The sequence below is a fragment of the Ischnura elegans genome, chromosome 2 (assembly GCF_921293095.1).
Source record: "Ischnura elegans chromosome 2, ioIscEleg1.1, whole genome shotgun sequence".
NCBI classification, from domain to species: domain Eukaryota; kingdom Metazoa; phylum Arthropoda; class Insecta; order Odonata; family Coenagrionidae; genus Ischnura; species Ischnura elegans.
Genome location: NC_060247.1, coordinates 98511327 through 98534895, shown reverse-complemented (window position 1 = coordinate 98534895; position 23569 = coordinate 98511327).

Sequence of the window (23569 nt, the reverse complement as noted above, 5' to 3'; positions counted from 1 at the left end):
AAAAAACTGTTGTTCTCACGCAAGTTGTTGAAGATATTCGCATACTTCGGGCCAAGATATTTTGTAAATATTATTTAAATAACTGACTCACTACTGCCAACCGAGCGTATGTATAGGTGTAGGTATGTCAATTTCTCTTATTCTTGTGAGGCTTCGTAAATTTAATCCTGTGAGCTTTTGGATAGAAGTCAAGCGGTCTACAAACTAGGCCGCTCTCCTATAGAAATGGCGTGTAAAATGTTAATTGCATATTTACCTGTAAAATTGTGGAAAGTGCTTTTCCTCTGAATCAAGAAAATGCATCATGGAATTAGAAGCATATACCGTCCGTATCGTAATACTAAATAGCTTCGTTATGCGATTATTATGCAATTCTAATTAGTTTTCATTGGAATGAAATTACGAACCCTTAAAATAAAATGTTGAGTTAGTTATATCAGCGTTTATTTCTCGGCGAGTATGTGTTTGGTTTTATCGCGATATAATTATTCAGGACTTGAGTGAGAATCAAGACGTGAAATACTTTCGCTAAAGCTACACGGGCTTGTTCTTTCGTGTACATGATAAATACAGAGCTGGCTAGTTAGAACACGAGTGTTACTTAGTTTTCTCTATGGTATAGTGTAATACATCACAGTTCATAAGGTTATTCCCCGGCGCCTCAGTCCGGTATGGGTTATGACCTCCCACAACACGCCTGGCGATTCTCTTCTGTTCTCTCCCATCATCTTCCGATCGCCGTAGTCTTACATCTTCCTCCTTATCCCGTATGCGTCTTTTCTATGGTCTTCCTGTTTTTTTCTCTATTTCCATCCATATTTCCGTCAATTAGCTTATTACGCATCCTTAATTCACTCATACTTTCCACATTGCGTAGCCAAGCTGACAGTTGGGTCTTCAAGAGCCTCAGGATGTCTTCAGTCAATATTTTATTTTATGATTCTTTGTTATTTTTTATCCTATCTGTTACACCATTCGTATGCGTAAAAAAATATAGGCAACCTCCACCCGATTTATATTTGATACAAACGATTTACTTTTTACAGCTGGTGTAATATGTACAATATACCTTTATGCGAAATATCTAAGGCGCTCAATGCAATAGTTATGTAAAAAGTGGATATGGTTTCGCGGTTCACCAACTCATGCGAGTTAATGCCTAAATGCGTGAACGATACTGTCGGGTCGGAACATGTACGAAAGCGTGAACCAAATTCAAAAAGGTTTTCTGTTCATGCATTCGTAAATTTGGGTGGATACGCGTTGAATTGTGGCGTTAATGAACGAGTTTATATATTTACATTTAGGCATTAACTCATACGTGTTGTGTATGTATCGTGTAACGATACATAAATATATTTTCAATTGTAGTAATTACATCGCTTCCACACCATCTCGCCTGATGTCGCACACCTCGAGGTTGAAGTCGCACATCAAACAAATGATGGTTTACTTCGTACGCAATTTTAGTAGGATGTTGAACTTAGCAGATGTGTGTCTGGTGCGAAATTCATTTCAGTTTCGTCACACACACATGTTCGGGATTGAAATTCGAGCGTGGCACAGCAGCCATCCTCGTGAAGGAGGGAAGTGGATTCGAGTTCTCGCATCGTCGAATTCGCCGTTCGATTTTGCGCCACCGCCCACGCTACCTCCCCCGTGACTCACCAAGGTGCAGGCAGCTTACAACCTCTCCCTCTCTCCCTCCCTCCCCCGGCCTCCCGCCTTCCCTCTCTCAAATCCCTCTCCGAAGCCTCTCTCCACTCGCACGCACTCAGACACCACTGCTATATATCCCTTTCTCCCCGTTACTCACATCAAATACCCCACCTTCCTTCTTCTTCATCCTGCTTCGATTCGCGCACGTAAGGGGACTGACTACATAGAGCAGGCACCAGTCCATCCCGTTGAACCTTGATTTTAGTTGCCAGTCACGACTCATTTTAATAGTTTTTCATTAGTGTGTGCTACGCGGCAATGATTGTAGAGCGATCCATTTTATCCAAATATTGCGATAGTTTATTTGATCCCGCGAATTACAGCATTGAAAAAATTAAACGTTTGGAAGGTTATATTTATTTAATTAATTAAAATTGTCATCACGAATTTAAAGCAATGAGTAACAACACATGTAGGGGCAATTAGATGAATCCCGTATCATATTATTACTAGTAGTGCACTTGCGATTCAGTTTTCGTGGATATCTCCATCTGTGTTTTCGCCGCTTTGCTTGTCAGAGGTCGACGGAAGTTTCGCCGGGATCCCACCAGGCGTCTTCTGGTCGAAGTGCCGATAACGGCAGAGGTGAAGAAATGAGGTCTTGGGTACTTGAGTGAATTTCACCAAATAGTTTCTCATTGTGCTGAAAATTGAACTTAATCCTTCTCTCATTTTGACGTTAATTTCCGCTTCGTAGGTGATGTTGTACGGAGAAAAAAATGTCTAGGGAAAGGACCCAGGAAAAATATTTGGAAATCGTCTCCCTGTAAAGATGTTATAAAGGGTATAGCCGCTTATACTTTTATTGGTAAAATACTACATAAAGCACAAAGATTGCGTGGTAAGGTTAATTGGCTTTACAGTCAGTCTTTATTTATCGTAGGCTTTAGTTATAGTGCGGAATTTTTGTAGGTTTTAATTTCCTTAGAAAATTATCCGCTTAAATTATATGGAATTCCTCAGAAAATCATTAAAATTGTGGATCATTTTAACGTTAAAAAATTTGGAAAATATTTTTGTGAATAGTTTCCATCCTGGGGCCGTATTCTGTATTTCGTCGGTGCCGCACCGGTCGGTTTCCCTTTCAAGCCCACCGACTGGACATCAAACCGTACCGACAACGGATTCCGCACCGACGACGACACTTTCAGCGATTCTGTAAGGTCGTCGGTTTCAAACCAGTCGGTACGGTTCCCCTTCCTTCCCAAACAGGGAAAATCCGAATATATCCGAAGTTTCACGTGTCTCCACCAATGAAAGAAGGGTAAAAACAAGTGAAGACTCATTGGCACAGTTTGTTGTCGTCATTCTCAATCTTTTTATTTGCGGAAATTACGACTTATTGCTAGATTAAGATAAACGATATTGGATAAGTTGTTAACAATGCTTATATAATGTGTGGTAGTAATGCTGTACCTACAGAATCGAAGGAAACAATATTACAACATCACAATAAAGTTTGTATGTGATGGAGATTGTTGTTGCTGGAATGAATTATTGAAACTATCCTTGAGATCGTAGTTTATTTTTTTAAATATTGGTTCCGTATAATGCTATTTATTCATGATTTGGTAATATAGTTGTCATTAAGTAAGTTCCGTATAAATGTTATCAACGGAAGGTTATGCCCATGGTCACCGTAGCAGACGAAAATAGCATACCATGGAACGTGAACGTAGGATTCAAATGCAAATGTAATATTAGAGGAACAAGTTAGGAAATTGTTATAAAAATATGGAGCTGGGTGCAATTAAAAGAAGTGTAATGACGAGGAAGTAAATAAATTGTGATTGGGTGAAATACATATGTATAAGTTGCGCATTCCAAGTGAGAGAAAATGATAATATTGCGGTAAACCTCATACTTATTAACAAATATCTTCTTTTATCGTCAAGGGAATCAATGGCTGACGATGAAATGAAATATAGTTGCCCGTTACAAATGAAAGAAACTGATACCGTTGTGGCAAACTTCATACTTAAATAAAAAGATCTTATTTCTATGCCGAGAGAAACGCCAAATTGATGATGGAGTGAAATAACAGTCGCCTATTCAGAGTGATATAAAGTGATAACATTGCGGAAAAACTCATATTTAATCAAAAATATCTTTTTTATGTCAAAGGAGCAAATAAATGATGATAGAGAGAAATAAAGCCTATTACAAGCGAGTGAAAGTGCGGTAACATAAATGAGAGAAAGTCATTATATGTTAGCAAACCTCATTTTTATTAACCATTATCTTATATTTCTGTCAAGGTAATTAATATAGATGATGACACAGTGAATTATAGAGGCTTATTCGAAGGGGCAGAAAAAGATAACATTGGAGAAAACCTCATTATTTACTCGGTGATGAGGTAAAAACAAAATAAAACGTACAATGCGCACCGGGGAATTCATGAAACCCACTAGTCGGTGGCCGTACCGACCATAGATCTTTCATATAGGCTGTATAAAAGATCTATGGTACCGACACCTCTTTGCTGTCGGTACGGCTACCGACGATCTCCCGTCCTCTCGTCGGTGCCGCACCGACCGGGTTCGTACAGAATCGCACGACTTCTTACCGGGAGTCGGTGTGACGTCGCACCCGACGAATCGGTGCCGCACCGATCGGTTTGGAGTTACAGAATACGGCCCCTGATCAGAAGTAGTCCACGGTTTAAGACATGATATTTTTTCAATATTGCGTGGTTATGAAACTTTCCGGCGGAGAGTACTTCAAGTTAGATAATGAAAGTGCCTATACCTAATAATTATTATATAAATTATTCATTTTATAATCCTAGTGTTTATCTCTCGTCATTTACCAGTCTAATCTTTCAATTGAAAGGCAGAAAAAATAGCGTATCAAATTTACCCCCCGTTTTATCTTGGAGATGACCTAACGAGTGGAAAACTTCGGTGGTTGGTGCCCGACAGTTTGTGTTTAAGGGATAAAATTCACGTTAAATTGTTGTACAAATGAACACCTTCGGATTGATGTGAAATCAATCGGTTTCTTAGTTAAAATTGAGGTTTAGCAGAGTCAGTTTGAAGTTTCTTTTTGATTGACCGCGTGGTGGGAAAAAAAACTAATAGTGCGTGAACTTACGATACTCCGTGTTGTTTTTGTGGGTAAAAATCGGGATGTTGGCTATGATGACGAGGCTGTGGTTATATCGACGTGCACTCTTCTCTTCCGAGGCTCGATTCCTCCCAAGCCTTCCACCTCCCGCTCCTTGTTATAATCCACCTGGAGTGGTGAAGCCCGGGTCGCGCTTGCGAACGTGTTAATCCTTCTCCTCCCTTCACCGGTCTCTATCTCTCTCTTTGCCCGATTAAACGACAACACCGTCGACATAACCCCTCTGTGGATGGATGGATTTCTGTGTTTATTTGTTATTACACGATCCCTGAACGTTGGGAGCGTCGTTGCGGTTGAAGATTTGTTTGCCGTCTAGCTTGGAAGGGCGTGGAAATGTTGGGTGCACAACTCGGGAAATTGGCAGTTTCGAGATAGTGAGTGAAAGACGACGTACGTGCTGTATAGCGAAAGCATGATAGAATAACTCTGTAATGGCGTTATTTAATACGCCAATGCCACAATTTCAGCCTAATATGTTGAGGAGAGAAGTCTTGGATTGGCATCAAGATGGATGATAATTTTAATCACTATTTCACTATGCTTTTCGTCGGTATTTTTCTTTTTTTTTAAGCAGAGAGTATACCGTCTTCCTTTCATAATTTTCGTTTTAAATATACAATTTCTTAAAATCAAGCAAAATAGGTTTAATCTCTAATATTTTGTCTGTATCATGAGATGTAGTAAACCTGTTCACCAGATAAGTAATATTATATCTTCTGTTGAGATTGAAATTTATCTCTGCATAAGTGTGATATTTTTAGACGTTTTATGGAAATAAATAGAATTTTAAATTATATTTATTAGCAACATACATCTTTCTCTTTTTTATTCAGTCTCATGTTGGTTTTACGTTTGCCCATAGCTCGAATATTCTCATTCACTTTCGATAATTTTTATTAATTTGCGCGTTATTTTCTCTTCACGGTATAAATTTCACACTTCTTTATCGAACGGTTCTTTATTTTCTCCTACCAATCGTATGTAATCCTTTGAATATGCCTGAAAATACCTTTTTGTTCAAATTTGATGCGGCAACAATTCCGTTTGTCGCCACACAAAACGGGTCGGATAACGAAACCCAGTTTTCGAATTGTATTTTCAATGCGATTGATGGCCATTAGGGCCACGCTAAGTACGGGTATGTGTTAATTTTAAATAAGCTTTCCCTTTTATGGGGCGAGAATCGTCGGACGCGTCATCAATTGTACCTTATCGGATAGCGGTGTGTATCATTCCCCAGCCATTCACGGATTCTCTCCATTATGATGCAGGTTATACGAAGTTCACGGGTTCACCAGAAAGGGCGGATAATAACTAATCCCAAAATGGCGATTTGGGTTCCCCTTATCTTCGTGAAAACAGATGTCTGCCATCGTTTTAACTTCCAACTTTAATTCCCGGTCGTTTCTTTCGATGGGAATGGACGGTGTAATCAGTAATCCCCCTTTGTTCCACCCTAGTGGCCCACCGCGCCGATTCCAGCGGCCCGGGACGGAATTGTCCCCGTGGGTTCGATAGTTTTTTTCGATCCTGGCAAAAGATACTGTCCGTGCAATCTCATTAACGTTACCATGAAGTTGCCTGCTCTGCAGATTTGGGCGGAAAATCTTCGGCATGTTAAATCTTCTGTTTAGAATGGATATCTACGTAAATGGCGTCAGGGGCACCTTTATTTTACACCCGCAACAGCTCAGCTAGCCATTTAGTATTTAAATTATAATGGGGATATGTGTACATGTATTATAAATAGTGGAAACTGCTAAAATTATTTTATATATTTTTTCATTTCTTCTCGAATAGTATAAAGATTCACTCTCACGTCTTAATTTGCCGTATTGTCGTAAATAAATGACTTGCCTACCCTGTATTAAGGTACCCTGAAAGTATGAATTACAAAGGGGAATGTGTGCATTTATTGTAAACAGTAGAAAATTTTAAAATAATTTTGCCCAATAAATTTTTTTCATTTATTCTCTAATGATAATTTATAGATTCGGCTTAAATTCTCAATTTCTTGCCGTATTCGTGTAATTTTATGTAGCTAGTTTGATTTCAAAATTTTCATAGAAATGCCGTGTAAAAACAGAAAAAAAGTTATCGCTTTGTAATCAGGCAGTTATGAAATTAATTACCAATCAAATTTTAGTTGTTCGTGAGGAATCAAATATTTGGTCAATTAGTTTATGATGCACTAAAATGGCGTAGTGAAAATATTTTCATGGACTGAGCGATTTGCAATTAACGTTTAATTCTTTCGAATATCTACGAAGTTGATAGAGGTGGAGAAAGGTTGAAATATTTTCTGCAAATTCGGTGAAATTCATTCCCTAAAAATTTCCCATTCAAGGGTTGGTAATGAGAGTGCCATCATTGATATGTAAATGAAAGCGGAACGTAATTTGATAATTGCTTGGATAGGGCCTTCATTAGGTTCGTCTTTACGATTCCAGGAAAGTGATTTCGACAAAGGCCGCCAAATGCACTCGATCCATTTTTATCGACCGTTCAAGTCTTGGGAGCTCCGAAACTTCGTATGTGAAACTTTTCCGATTCCATTCTATGGAAAAGTTTTACACTGAGTTCATCCCAGCGTCCTTGGCGGTGATTTTCTATTTTCTGCAGAGCTCCACAATCTTGTTCGTGCTTTAGTTAACCATGGAAAAAGGGTAAAGTACGGCTCTCATTGAAAAGGGTGATCATAAGTTTTGCTGCTTTTGAATCATTCATAGTTTTGAAAAACTGAAATGATTTGGTAGAATTTTTGAAAGATGTTTAATATTTTCCATGGTATTTTGGACAAATCATTGTAATTACTTTGGGAAATGCTGAATTGCTTTCAGGATTAATAAATATCTGTGGCCTAGATAATACGACTTTTTCATTTAGCTTTCTGCACCGTGACAGTTTTTATATTTTATTTACGCCAACGGAATTGAATAGCCGAATCAGAAGCAACGTGTCTCCTCCGTCATGTCACAGGAAAATTGATCAGGTTCTTGTTTTAGTAAATGAAAAATTGAAATGCAGGTTGTAAGGGGATTTACCGTCGGAAGGGTGTTTCAAAGATGGATGAAAGCAGCTTTTGTTGTTTGGAGATTGTTGTGACGCCATGATATACATCGCTTTAGCCGTTAAACTCCCCAAAAATGCATTTTATGATATCGCCTTCTGAATAGAATTTTTTCTTACCTAATCGTCCGAGTTTATGTTATTTTATGCTTTAAGTTATATTACTGAATCATATGGCTTATTGCTGAAAATAAACTTTTTAACATTAATCAGCCGAATATGGGCTCACTAATTACGAAATGAAATGTGGGAGGTGCGTTCTTGTGATTTGTAATTCTCTAGGAGAGTTATATCGTACTAGCATAGAAAAATTATACATGGAGCAACGAAATCAAACCATTACTCCCTCGAGGCCTACACTCATTTGAATGAACCTTGCATTCACCCCCGATACGTAAGCGATTCGAACGTACGAATTTACATTTATAACTTTCGGATTTCATTCCGGACATTGTCTCACAGTCATTCCCATTGGATGATGTCGCCTTCGGAATAGAATTTTTTTCTTGCCTAATCGTCCGAGTTTCTGCTATTGTAAGCTTTAATTTCTATGACTGAATCATATTTGTAATTGTATTATAATGTACATACACACATATACCCACACATGTAAAACTTATTGCTGAAAATAAACTTTTAAACTTCAATCCTGGGAATATTATCTCTCTAGGATTCATCATTCGTTCCTAAATTGACAGAACTATGCATCTGGGTTCGGGGAAAGTGAGAAAATTTGTCTATGTATGTGCGTGTGAGGCTTTTTTTACTGGAGGACTCATGCTTGTTTTTGAGGGAAAGTGGAAGGAATCAATACACCCCACCCTTCTCGTGCTCGAAAATAAAAGACGAATGATAATGCCAGCTTAAGTTTCAAAAGGGTATCGCAAGGCACGCCCGTGATTGCCTTTCACACGTGTTTTGTTCCTTTTTTTTATATTTTTCGAAAGTTCCGCGTGTATCTGTTGTTTTGTGTGTGTGTTATTATTATTATTATTTATTCCTGGGGTAGAAGGCTTGATGGTTTTATGCTCTCATCGTCACCTCATTTATTTTCATCATTATCATCATAATTTTTTTCTTCATCATCATCATCATTTGAACTTGATCACGTCTTCCTTTTTCCGTGGCTGCGTGGTCCTCTTCTGCGCGTGTGTGTGGCAGAGGTGCGTTTCCCTGCCCGGAAAGGTCGCAATCGAGCTTAATCCAGTCGCCATTCGTTGAATTATGTGTCCGGCGGCGAGATTGAGGGAGTGGTCCCTTTAGCCCCAAGGTCCCGAAGGATACTCTTATGCGGCCACTTCCCTGTTCGCTCTCTGCATGCAGTGCCGGCCACGCCTCGGGGAAATCGGATGTGTAGAGAGAAATGGGGAGACGATTTTCCATCATCCGTCCCTTTCCCCATTCGGTCCTGCGTGGCATTTTCTCCCATTTTGATTGGGAGTCCTCTTCCTTTCGAGATTAAAATTAAAAAAGGCAGTACGTGTACAGGGAGTTGCAGAAATGGGGGGATGAAACAAAAGAAGGGAGTCAGGCGAGTGGGGACCACTTTCAGCACCCTTGAGTGTGTGTGGCACGGCCGACGCCGCCCATCCGTTTAATGATGTACGACATTAGGTGGGGGCCGCTGCGTGGAAGTGTAAAGGTATCATTCCGAGAGAGACCCTCTTTCTCTCTCTCTTTTCTCCACTCCTACGCGTCCACCCACCCTCTTCCGGAGGGTGCCCAGGGAAGCTGCCGGCGACGACGGCGGCATCCCTTGCATGTATCGGTTGGGGGGCGGGGGCTTGAAAAGAGGGGGCGGAGATGAAAGGGGCATCGGGGGAGAAAAGAGCGAAGGAGGGGAGGAGCAGGGTTGGAGAATGACTGCGAATGGGAGGGCGTGTTCGGAATGAAATCCTGAAGTTATAAATGTAAGTTCGTACGTTCGATTCGCTTACGTATCGGGGGGGAATCCAAGATTCATTCAAATGAATGTAGGCATCTATAGAGTAATGGTTTGAGTTTGTGGAATATATATTTTTCTATGCTTGCATACAGTTTCGAGAATGACTGTGGATGGTGGAGCATGTCCGGAATGAAACCCGAAAGTTGTAAATATATATATCTATGCTTGCACGATGTGCATTTCAAATCGGATTGGCTATTCGCTAAACGTGTAGCGTAAGGCATACGTTTTGCTGTGAGGTGGAGGTTCAGATCTCATTGAAGTATTGTAGTTATCTTTTGCAATTGCCATTCACCAACATGTGGAGTGAAAAATTTCTTTTGATACCCTGTTGATGCATTTATGAAAAGGAATTTAGAGAGGGGTAGAATGGGATGATATTTGTATTTAAAACGTGCTATCCGTTTTACTTTCCTTTCCCTTACCTTGGGCCTACTTATTGGCCTAGGCTATTAAGTTCGGTCACCCATAATCCTCCGAATATACGTCACTGAGGGTTTCATATGATTTAGATCCCGAAGTTCGGTATGGTGGGATGAATTTTGTCATTTCGTGGAGTTTTTTTTTTAAGATATGAAAGTGGAAACTAGAATATTTGCACCATATCAAACTTATCTTATGCAAATTATTTTTGATTGCGAAAGAGACCTCGAGGCCTGATCTTCATAAAAATGCTATCGAGGATTAATCTAGGACTATGACCCGGCTTTATATTGGGATATACGTATAATTGCCTGCATATTGTGGGTGATTGGAAAATGGAGGGATCAGTTGATGTGAATGTTTACCTCCATCTCGTTATTTGTACTTGTTTTATGATGTTAACATTAGAGATGGACGTCTGAGTGGGAAATAATGATTTTCTATCGCGTTTATCGTATTTGGCTCGTGGGATTACCCTTTTCCCTCTGAAATCTGTCGTTGCAGTTGTGGGTGGTGGATGAATTCGGTATGTTGCCTGCTGTTTGCATGAGGAAATGTAAATATTTAATGTATATTCATTAAATTGTGCTTATCCAAAATTCATTCACCGTTGCTGTTAAGGTATTTAATGTTGTTTGATTTAGCTTTACCGATGGAGTGCGCGTGCATATTTGTTTATTATAATGCGTATTCCATGTGTTATAGATATGTATTAAATAAGAAAAGCTCATTAACTATACAGTCAGGGTTTAATGATAATTTTCTGTAGACATTTTGAGTTGGAATGGGTTTAATTCTGTCTACCGCCAATAAAAATTCGTATTTGAATAGGTAAACGTTTGATACGTATTTATATCCGTGTACGGGTATAAAAATTCATTTTAGATGTATCCATGTGTGCATATTGTATTTGTACATACATTTACGTCCCCGTTTCTCCAATCTTTGTCGGATTTTTCTCGATTTAAATAAAATTCCTCCCGCGAATTTGTCTCCATGGAGATTGGATCGGGGTGAAATGAACCGTACTATGGAATCCTCTAGCACCCCCTGCCACCTTCCTCTTCATTCCCCACCCCCATATGACTGCTCGTTTCAACCCCCCCGGAGGTTCAACCCCTTGCCTCCTCCTCCTCCTCGTCCCTGATCGACCCCTTGGAAATGATTTCCGATCGATTTGGCATTACGCATTCCTCCTCTCGACCATGCTTCGCCGCAAAGGCACTCTTGAGCTCTACCTTCTCCTTTCCCCTTCTCCCCTTATCCATCGCGAGAATTCCTCCCTGCGTGTGTAACTCCATCTCGAGGTAACGCCGCCTTTTCTCATCTCTGCCTTCGATTTTCGAGATAAACGAGTTCTCTCTGGTATAAACTGAAAGGGAGTTTCTTTGACTACGATTTTTTAGGATTTCGAAAAACATCTTAGACCGAAGAACATTTTTAAATTTTGTTTCAATTCACAGTTTTTTTATATTGTGGGAACTAGAAATACTAGTAATGTAGGCTGCATTTTCCCGGTTTCACCGCGTCGTGGTTACATTGTTAACAACAGTTTCTTCTGCATTCCAGCAGGCGTATTCAGGTCGTGGCCGCCGTTATATAGGCAGCCCAGTGGTGTAGGTTCGCCCTGATTGGTCGCCTTGCGGCCAATAGCGTAGGTTAATGGGTTATATAAGTTTTCATATTTCTCACGAAAAAGTGGTTCCGGAACTAATCTCGTGTTTGCATTACCGTTATTTTGAACGGATTTTTGGGAGAAAGGCACTCGATCAAGTTTTCCTTTATAACCGTTTTTGCCATGGAACAATTAAGTTTGCATCATTATGCATTATCTCAAAATGGGTGAGATTGTGCAATCATATTTGTTTCCATACCACCGAAAACAGCTCTGGACGGTTTTTTACATCAGGGTTAACAGTTTAACGTACACAAACAACAATGCCCTGGATGGGGGTAACTAACCCCTGCGAACCCGCGACCTCCTGCTTGGCAGGCGAGGACTTTACGCCGCCGCCACCGAGGCTGGCATTGTTCATACTCGTTCAAAGCTCTCTTATAATTAAGTTTAATTGTTTCGGACAATTAGAATCGCAATCTCCGTCCAAAATTTATTATATAATGTTCTTCATATCCATAGTATTCAATAAAATGTCGAAAAGATTGGATACCCGCGAAAAGCAGTTTTAATGGTATCTGCCAAGTGCATCCGCAAAATGTTAGCGTTGCCAATGAAGAAGAATTTGCGGCCCCATGTTTATCGTCAAAGAATGCTTAAAATTATTATCCCCTATCACTTCCTGAAGTGAGACAGATTCCTCCTGAGACAACATGTATACATGCGTTTTCCCTTTCGATCTCGCTCTTCTTCCGGATGTGGCGAATCTTCCTTATGTCGCGGAAAGCGGGCAGTTGGGCATCCTACCGTCGCTGAACCGCCGACGCCCCTTAGGTGTCTCCACAGGTCGATAGGTGGGGTTGTGTCAGGTGGTGCGGGGGTTGGGAATTGGTTGTGGGTGTGTGAGGGAGGCTGGGTGGCGAGTGCGGTGGCGACAATGTGACAGTTGGCGGGCTCCGAGCGCGTCACCCTATAACAGCCGTCTACCACCCTCAATTCCACGCACCTGGCTGACTCACCCCGGACACCATGCGATGTATACAGTCATCACCCTTCTCCACCCCGTCTGCGGGATCAAAAACATAATTTAAATTATTGCTCCATTAACGTACGCGGTCGGGACAGGATTGGTTGGGGTGGCTGGAAATTGCACCATTGCCGTTCATCCTGCGGTCCCCTGTTCGATTATCTGTAGTGTCAAAGTATTTACGTGCATCTCTACGTTCTGAGTGCATATGTTCCTAAAATAAGATAACCTGTTTTTTCCTCACTTTTTAAATTTCCCAAAGTTACACGTTATTACTTCGGAACTTAATAACCTAAAAGGTGTAACTTCTCTCGCGGTTGATATTTTTGGTTATGTTCCGAGAAGAGACCTAGAAGTCGAATTGCAAAGCGCCCGTGTAAGAATTATGTTTTTCTTAGCAAAATTAATTTCCACCTTATTTTTATTTAGAAAAAATAAAAAAAGTTTGGATTTTTCAAGAAATACAGGAATGTAGACCTAAATCAGTTGGCTTTCATGTGAATCTATCTCAACCGCTGGACTACCTTTGTAATTATATTATTTTATATTGCAGTTTTTCTCTAAATTTCACCAACAATGTATAGTATAGCCAGTCTCTCTTGTGTTTCTTTGCGTAGCGAAAAATGCTTTTACACTGGTTTTAAGAGGTTTTTCCAACACCTCTCAATTGAGGGCTAAAAGCTCATGTTCTGTTTTTCCATCGTTTCCTCGCATAATTTCCATCATTTTCATTTTTTCAGTAATCTCATTGAAGTAATCGAATTACCATTAAATTTTCAGCGTATTAGAGTATTCAGTGTATTTTAAGTTTCCAATGTATGGTAATCTTGGATCATCTTCAAGCTCCTGTGAATGTTTTTCTTTGTTTATCTGCGGGATGATTGAGAATTATTGTTGCATTTAAAACAGTTCCCATTTTTTGACACTTAATTTCGTTTAACACTTCCTTGTCAATTTATCTCTGCTCGCATTTCAATCCTTACGAAATAAATATCCTCCATTTCTATTTTTTCTGCTCCATGCTCTTTTCTGTTTCAGGGTGCTTAAAATTTGTGAAGAAAACTCATTGGTGAACATAACCTCTCATTTTCGGCTTTTTTCCCAAATATCTCTAATTTTGAAAGTTTCCCATGGGTCGAAAAATGGCCCGGAATGCCTCAGGATGGTTATGGCGTTAATTTAAGTTGTGATGTTCCCCCGGGGAAATTTTCATTAACACATATATAGTTATTATCTTGTTTAAAGTTGAAGAAGTTTTACACTCAGAAGTCGATATTGTGAAGTTAGAATGAAGGTAACCCTAGAAGTAAGTTGGTTGAAATTGGACTTGGTGTAGTGCAGCAAGTCAGTGGGAAGTTAGGAGACAGAAAATAATATTTGTTGTTTCGTATAGTTGAAGTTAGTTAATTTAAATTATTTTTTGGAACGTCGTTGTGAAAATACTCCTAATTGAGCTTCATTGTAAACTGATTGTCTACTGACTGTCTTATTTTTTTACGGTGCATTGCGTGATTGAAGCACTCGAAAGTAGGCTCGGATCTTTGTACAATATCACCTTAACTTTGGTAATGAATTTGTTTAAAAATTTATTGTGTAACATTTGCTATTACAAATAATTAACGCATAAATAGTTTCATTGTTACGAAATTTTTCAAGTATTTTTATGGATTGTTATCAATTCGGAACGTTGCGTCGATTCCTTAATTAAAACAAAATAGATCACTACCGTATTTTATACATCAATCGTCACGGTGGACATTTTTCGCTACCGTTTAACGGAATAAATAATTAATAAATCGGAATGAGGTAAAAATTATTGTCAATAACATTCAGCCTGTTGGAAAATTTTCCTTATTAATGTGCTGAGTATTAAAATTGATCATTAAAAGTAGTTATTTAGATTTGTTCTTGCTGAAAATCTTCTACTGCCTTTTATTAGAATAGGTGATATGAGTGATTTTTGTTGTAAAGTATGCGTGATGAAAAATCATTTAAAGTAATCATTGCAAGCGATTCGATAGTTCGAAATGTGTCGGCTACGAAACTCGAATGCAAATAATAAGCGTTCGATATACCTAGTCTATGGGCATTGCTCGGATGTGTATTGTATTATAGCTTCCGGCCTCATCCGGCCGTGGTCGCGTATCTCCTCTTCAACCTCCCTCTTTCGCGTTTCGACGCGGGGCCAGACGCAGTATTGCCATTTTTACAGTTCGTCCAGCTTAACACCCTTCGCTTTTATCTCTCGTGACTCACATTTTTTATCGCGCAGTTGTACTAATCAGCTAGAAATAAAATAATTATTTGTGTTAGCAGAAACTTAAATACTAAATGATAACATTGGTTAAAATACGTTAATACGTGGAATAAGTAAATTTTTGTATTTTTTTTCAAGTAATGTTTTATATTGCAATTAGCAATCTTCTTAATGCCATTTTTTTCTGTTTTATTTTATTTTCCCATTTTTTATATTTTTGCATTTTGTGTATATTTTTCAATATAAATAATAAAACAGTTCAAATTTCTTAAAACTAGAAGAAGAAAGGACAAAGGAAAGACTCCTTGAAGTGTGACTTGATGATGCAGTATGTATGTTGCTGGAGTCGTTGGATAATAATTCCTAATGCCTGTTAATAATGTGTTGTTAGTTGCCCCGGGCGAGCCGAGGTCGCCTTCCCCCTCGTCCACCATTTCTCTTTCGCCTTCCGGCGCGGCACACACCAGACGCAATTTTGCCATTTTTCCGTTCGTCCAGCTTATAACGCCCTTCGCTCTCACATCTCTCGTGCCCTCCCGCCCGGTTTTACGCTTTCGAGGGCCTCGACGCGCCGATATTACGGCGGAGCGACGGTAATTCGTATTTCAGGTGCTCCGGAGGATGGTCGCGGACGAGGGTGGCTAAGTTCATTCCGTGCCGCCAATCCCATTTTGCGTGTGAATCATCCCGTGTCGCCCTCTCCCGCATTAGAGGAGTGATTCCGGGCCTCGACCATACCCCCCTTAATACGTGCGCGACACGTGTGCCTTTATTCTTCTTTTCTTTTTTTTCGCGAACGTAAGTGCTGGGGTATTATCTCGTCCGTCTAACCGGGGCTTCCCAATTTACTTATAACTAAACGAGAATTTTGCGCAAAAAATGCATACCGAGCTCGAAAGGTAGAGCATTATGGTAGATTTTCCCTTGGATGAAAGCAGTGGAGTGTTCATTACGCAGAGTACTATCTTTAGAAAAATGTGTGGAGCCGTTATAACGCCAAGTACTATCTCAAAAATTCCAGTTTGAGCCTTATAGTGAGTGAGTTGCTCATTAGGAAAACTTCCCGCGCTATTTCTTTGCCTTGCATCGTAGAGGGTATTTTCAGCATGCCATGAAAACTTTGATTATGAACCTAATCGGGAGGTAGACATTCATTTGGTCAAAGAAGTAATGGTGCTGGTTAATTTCGATGGATAATGGACGTGCTGATCTCAAGGAAGATTATCCGGTAATTGTTTGAAGAGTTTTAATTGAAAGAAGAAAGTTCGTGGACTTCTTTGATCATTCATAGGAATAAATTCATTATCATTCCTTCTAATATCACTGCGACTTTTTTCCTTTTAGCGTTGATGTTGTGGAGTTTGTAAAGTTGGCTAAGTGGCGCCTGTTACTTTTGATTAGATGGTAAGAGCATGCAAATAGCTAATGTATTCAATATTCTAAGAATTATATTTGCTCATTATCGTAGAATAATTTTTGCAGGATAGACTGTCAATGACTGTAAGACAGCAATTGTTTAAAGTTACCTTATATTTTTCGTTACTCATGAGAAAATGGAATTTCTGAAAGAAATTTTCTTTCTCAAAGTTCCACCAAGTTGAAAAATGAAAAAGTAGGAGCAATTTCCACAATTTTAAGTTTATTGATACTACAGGTTTCGCTTTACCAACGATCAGACCTGATGATGGTGTAAAGCCAAACCGGTAGTACCAATAAATTTAAAATTGTGGAAATTGCTCCTGCTTTTTCATTTTTCATTATGTCACGTTTCCACTCCATCTCGCCTGAAACCTCAGATTATATTCCACCAAGTTCTTCTTGTGGTGTGTCGGTGGTTACTAATTTTATGGGAACTTGATTCGTGCTGAGGTTTATTTCTGTAATTTACCCTATTTGTTGCATTTGTTTTTGGATTTTGCCGAAACAGTTTGGAGTAGCCATCGCGTACTACTCGATCAATGCTCTTTGATATGCTGAGGGAAAAATTGACCAATATTTATTTTTTTCCTACATATTCTTGTTAATATCTCTCGATTTCCCTTCACATTATCCTCCGGGGAAGATATCTGATTGCATCTTCTGCCGTGAAACTTGTCAAAGCATACCCTTCATGTTCGCTGTTTGCTTGGTCCCCGCTGTTTACCTTCCCGCATAATTTCCCTCTTTAACGATCGCTTGTTCCGTTTGATTGGTCTCACTTGATGGAAACACTGGGATAGCAGAGAGATTTTCCGAAGCCCTAAGTGAAGGTTTAGTTCGGTGACCAAGGTCTTTCTCTCGCTGATTGCCATTCACTTCGGCTAATCTCCACACAGTGTCGATTCCCACCCTTCGGTTTCCCTGGTAACCCCGTGAGTACCTTTATGTTGATACATCGTCCGACTGACCCTTTGATCCAGCGTCGGTATTTCGTAGTGCCCGAACATGATCTTCAAAGCATCCGCTTCGGCTTCCAAGTCTGGTGAATTCACTGCCTACGTCATTTTGTTGGATTGGTCCCATTTTGTTGGGAACATTTCCTCACTCTGTGATCGACCTCCATAATCAGTCATCCATTATGAATTATATATACTGGCTAAAAATGTGATATTGTTATTTGAAACACTTTTAAAATTTTAAGCTATCGTGCATACCACTACTTTGTTGTCTACTTCATGATAACTGTAAAATTCACCGGTATGAATGTCTGCGTTGAAGTAACTCGGTAACTTATAAGAACCAGCTCTCTAGGAAATTGGCAAGGATTTGTAACATCGCCACCCATTTTTAATCTTCCATTATTGATCCGTGGGCGTGATCTGTAAGTTCACGCTTCCATCAATTTTTATATTTTTAGGTCGAGCATTTCACATTATTTCGCCTAGTATTTTTTATTCTTACGACGGCTTTTGTTTTTTTATGACCGTAAAGAAAGTATAAAAATAAAAATTTGTCAGAATAGCACAAAATTCTCTTTTCCGGCCGCGTTTGTTTGTCATTTTGAATCACAGTGAAACGCGGCACCCTTTTTTCACCAGGCGCTGTTTTACTTCCTGTGTGTACTGTTAGGAAGGGACATTTGTGGTCCTGCTCGATCCTAGTATGTCCACGAATTTTCCGTTTCATTATCGCCGCACTTGTTAAGGTGAAGAATTGGTGGTTTGAGGGTCATAGAGTATGTGCGTATGTTTACTTTCCCTTGTCACCTCTGTTAATCTACGTGTGTGGTGACTAATTATATTCATTTCATCAACACATTTATATTTTAAGCCGTGAATAGTGGCTTAAGAGTATAAAGTTGTAGATTCGTTTTTTTCTTTCGGAAAAATAGTCTTCTAGTCCTTGGCCATCAGGATCTATCGATGGAATGGCGTGTATTGGCAGTGTTGCTCGTATATCCACCGTGAAAATCACTGCTGGAATTTTTTTCCTCTGCCCCTTCTTTTAATAGGAGATGAGTCAGGCTTGGGATCGGGTCTCGAAAATCCTTCTGTGGCCTATACAGCTGACGTCTCTTTGACATTGCTATTTTTGTTTCTCCAGAGCCGAAACTGTTTCCAGATTTTTGAGATCGAATTTTATCGTTTTTTTTGGCCTGTTACCGTTTGCTTTTGGAACTTTAAAGTCACCAGGAAAAATACGAACAGAAAGAATTTCCTGCAGAACTGGATGGTATTAGTCACGGACCAAATTTTCCCCCTGAGGAGTCAAGATGCATTCGGACTTTTAAGGGGAGAATAGATATCAGAATTGTGATATTAGGATAGAGATAATAATATTTTAATTTTATAATGACGATATCAGGTGGTAAAAAAGTTTGCTAAAAATTAAGGTTATTTATCTGGAAAAGGGAATTTTTACAAATCTTTTGATGATAGGTTTGTTTTCTCCACCTGAAAGCTTTTTTGAAACAGATCCTAGAAGCGAAGGTTGGACGGAGGGCCTCGCTGTTCCCGCATCTGGTCAAAATTATAGTTCGTTACCGTAGAATGAAATACCTATTAATTTAGCTTCTAAAGTTAGTAATCCGGGAAATTACAAGTTTAAATCGGTTTCATCATCGTTTTTCGCGATAGGATTACGACCAAAAACGTTCAGAAACACAATTTTATGCTTCCGATTTTATTACTATAGCACTGAAACGATTTTAGACTTTTTCTTGAACGACGTATGTTTTCCGTGAGAGGAAATTCCTGCATACGAGCGTTGGCTGCAGAAGGTCACGATTTAGTCTTTGAACGGCAGTGTTTGGTGACTGTTGTGTTCTGACTGGCCGCCCGGAGAAGAAACAATTTTCTTTGAGTCGTTCTATTTTACTATTTTGCCTCTCCCGGAATGCCTTTGGACCTCAGTTTCAGGACTGGAGAATTTTCCATTCTCAGCGTTTTTTCTTCTCTCCATCGTCTGGTGGACGTGTTTTCTAAAAAATCAATCCGAATTAAACTTGGAGCATTTCCTGCTAAAAAAATATGGGGAAGTTATTTTCATTGTCTTCCGCATGCCTTGTTCTCAATTGCTATACACTCTATCGTACTCGTGTGTACATATTTCTCCGACTTCTACCTCCGACTATTTCTCCATCTTCTGCAACTGTAATACTTCCGATAATTCAACGGAATCTACTCCAGTCTTACAATTAGTTCAAGTGAAAGACCCTCTTTAATTAATCGAAGAGGGTCTAGAGTTACATTCTTTCTGAATGCAGAACATTAACGGGATAGGATCGGTGAAGTAGTTTGAGTTTTCCTTTATTTAAATGTATGTGTTTTTATTCGGAGAATACGGTGATTCTCGTTGTGAAATCCGGTGATTTTCGGAGAACTTAGTGATCACGATTTTCATCTTGAGTATTTCCTACGGCAAGTAATACCTATCACAGGGATAATTCCAATCTTAATTTTTCAGCGTATGTATCTACTCAAGTTCAAGCGTCTAAGAGGATGGGTTTTTCTATGTTTCGTTCTTATCGATGCAATAATATGAGTATTTCGATGGGCACTGATGTCTGTGCTGTCGAATCTTTTCATTATTGGAAAGAAACTGATGGGAAAAAATGCAATGAAGTGCAAGTGTTAAGGAAGATGCTAGCTCAGCTTTCTTAATGACATTATTTTTAAATAAACTCGATTGTTTCTGGCTTTACTTTGTGAAAAATTACTTTTTTTCTTTTACTTTTTCTTTACTTTTTTTAACCTGATGATGTCGCCTCTACGACGAAACCGGTCGTATTGAATAAATCGTGTGAAAAAGTACCATAACTTTTTATTGTTCAGACATTATTTTTCTTAATAATGTATTCAAATTATCTTATTCGTAAACCAGTTCACCAAAATATTTTGCTGTTCGGAAATTACTTTTTTTAACTTCTCAGTCTCCCTATTCAAATATACGAAAAATTAGAATTTTCTGACTTCGAGCTGAAAGACTTGCGGATATCTTGGCGCCATGATGCTCAAGACCTGCGACCGAAGTCAGCAGGCTGGAACGATCTAAGAAAAGCCTTATCCTCGGCTGCATTTCGCATGGATCTTTGTGCATGACGTGGTATAAAGATCCTCATTTCTTATAACATCCTGAATGTTGCCCGAGTAAAAATACTGATATAAACTTGCGGTGACAAGGATTTCTGAATGAATGGATGTATCTGTGTCGTGGCTTCTCGAAGGGCAAGTGGCTTCCGTTATTCGAGATTAAAAAGCCTTGTCGAATGCTTTGAAATTGCCATCGCTATACATCTTGCTCTATGTTGGATAATGATGGATTACGCGATTATTATCAAGGTCGCGTCTACCATAGGAACGTAGAGATGGAAAATAGAACGAATATTTTACGAGCTCATGGGAAAGCTCTTGTGTGTTCTCCTCCCGTTGTCCTCTACTTGCGCTCTTGCCAAAGGGTTCCGATCTCGGGATTTTCCTCGCTTAAAGAATCTGGGTGGAATGGCGTTGCGCGAGGGTGCGACAGTACTAGTGATACTCTCTGAAGTTTTTACCGACCGTCGATCGCGGCCAAAAACGTTACGTGGAGCCGTATTTCATCGGTGATCGACATTTCATCCTCCCAATCAGGCCGATTGCTCACGCTGCACTGAATCGATGGTCGCTTGTTAGTGTGAAATATTTGAGAAGACTCTGCTTTTGAAGATTCTGCATTTATAAGTGCACTGTGAGAGTAGTAGCATTTTTAGAGTGAATAAAATCGTTTCAGGTTTCACTTGGTGGAAGTGCGATATATCCATGATAAAAACTACAAATAGTAATTGCCGCACTTTAATACAAAACTCTACTGCTGACCATTGTCACGGCATAAAAAAGCCTTGAACCTACCTTGAAAATGGTATAACATGTCGAAACCATGTTTGGTAGTTGAGTTTTGTATTAAAGCGTGGAAATTGCCATTTGTAGTTTTTATCATGCATTTTTAGAGCTTTTTGGGTCCGTGGATAGCTAAGGTCTCGGTAGCACAGACGCTACAGAATACTTCTCGATACGTAAGCATTTCCGTTTTCCTTTGAGGTAAGTATTACTTAATTACTGATACAATGATTTACCTTTGAGAAAATACCTACTTCTGAAACTTATTTAATATTTAAATCTACGATTTCATGCGATTTCTTTAGAGACTTATTGTAGTGGTATATACCTGTGTTACAAATATTGTGTAATAACTCAAAATAAGTACCGTGCATAAAATTTTCACTTACCCGTTTGTGCAGGGCCTGCATATTAACACTTGACATGTATATTTTGAAGATGGATGGGACTGAAAGGATTGAGATGGATTGAAAAAGTCGTGTTTATTTCAAAGCACATCAGATTTTATTTTTACTCGTATTATATGTATTTAATGGGAAAACCTGTCGGATTGTGAATGCTTGGACGTTTTGGTTTGTAGATACTTTTTCCCTCCCAATCATTAGAGTAATGTCGATCGCCTTCATGTAATCCTGGAAATGCCGATTCAGTTTCAGGCACAAGGCCCAATGCCCTGATTCTACCTGAGATTGGTGGTGGAAATCCGAGAAACTAATTACTTGGAGAACTCTGAGCGCTCAGTCCTAGCGCAGTGCCACTCGCTGCTAAGGAATTATTCAATATTAACACGCTGAACTGAGCAGCGCGCGTAATCAGATAAGACCTTTGTGGGATTATGTTCACCCCACACCCTCAAGTCGAGTTTGCGTGCATTAAATCTTCCCTTTAGGGATGGTTGCGGCATCTGAAACCTCTACTCTGTCCTGTAGTTTCCGGTGTAGTTGTGGAGATTATAACCATTTCAGTGATTTGGCAATTGGGAAATCTTGTATCGTTTGAGACAGGCGGTTGAATTGAAGTTTTCTATGGAAACTGGCGTGGGCGTATTCATTTGATATGCTGAAAATATTTTAATCTTTTGCCGAACTTAGTAATCTTTTTACTTTTAAGCCGTAAACATGCTTGTTGACTCCAGGAGTTAAAATTTATTTTATCGCGCATAGAAAAATTATCTATTTGTGCAATCGAATAGAAATCTTGTATCTTGGGAATTACTTCAATTTACAAACGTCTATATCGATAGTGGAAAGGTATATTTTTTAAATTTCTCCTCGGAAAGATATTCCTGTACTATGTACAGCATCTGTGTAATACTACTGGTGTACTTACTACCTTAACGGCATGTGCTGTATCAATATAGGTACTTGTTGGGTTTAAATGTAAAATAAGAGTACTTACATAATTCACTTTGAATAGCTTTTTGTAGTGTCTCATTGTTTTTAGCTTTTGGACAGAATATATTCTCATAATGGGTATCAGAGTAAATCGAGTAACTTTATCGTTAGACGCGATAGCGAAAAATCGCCCTTAGAACTAGCGTACTAAGAGGTAATACCCCTCTAGATGGCGTTTTTGGAGGTAATGTATATTAATTATTTGCCTCTCAGGGATGTCGTGGAGTAAAATAGCGATGCTAGGCCATTTATCGGTGCATACGCCATTATCGCAGCACTACGCACGCAAGCCGGTGCAAACGAGTGGAAACTACGGCCTCCTCTGTTAAAAAGGAAAGAGTTGAGTTTTTCCGCCTCATTTCGTCCTTCATTTGCGCCTGGGCATCGAATTTCCCGTATCCCGGGCGTGTTAATGACAGGCGATTTAATCTCCTGTGCAGGCTATTTTTTTTTATTCCTTCGAGTACGCACGCAGCCGCAGCTGAATTAGATGATCGCTGAGAGGGTGTCGGAGAGTGGCTTGCCTAGCTACCCGTCTTTAGGCTGTTAATTAGCAACCCCTCCCCCAACCCTCCTCCTCGGTGTCCACCCCCTTTCCGATAGGGTCGTGCTTCTGACACCAGGGGGAGGGCGAATTTGAGATGGTGCATTTTCCACCGTTTGGTTCGCTCCGGTTGGTCCGCGCGTTCATTTCGCTC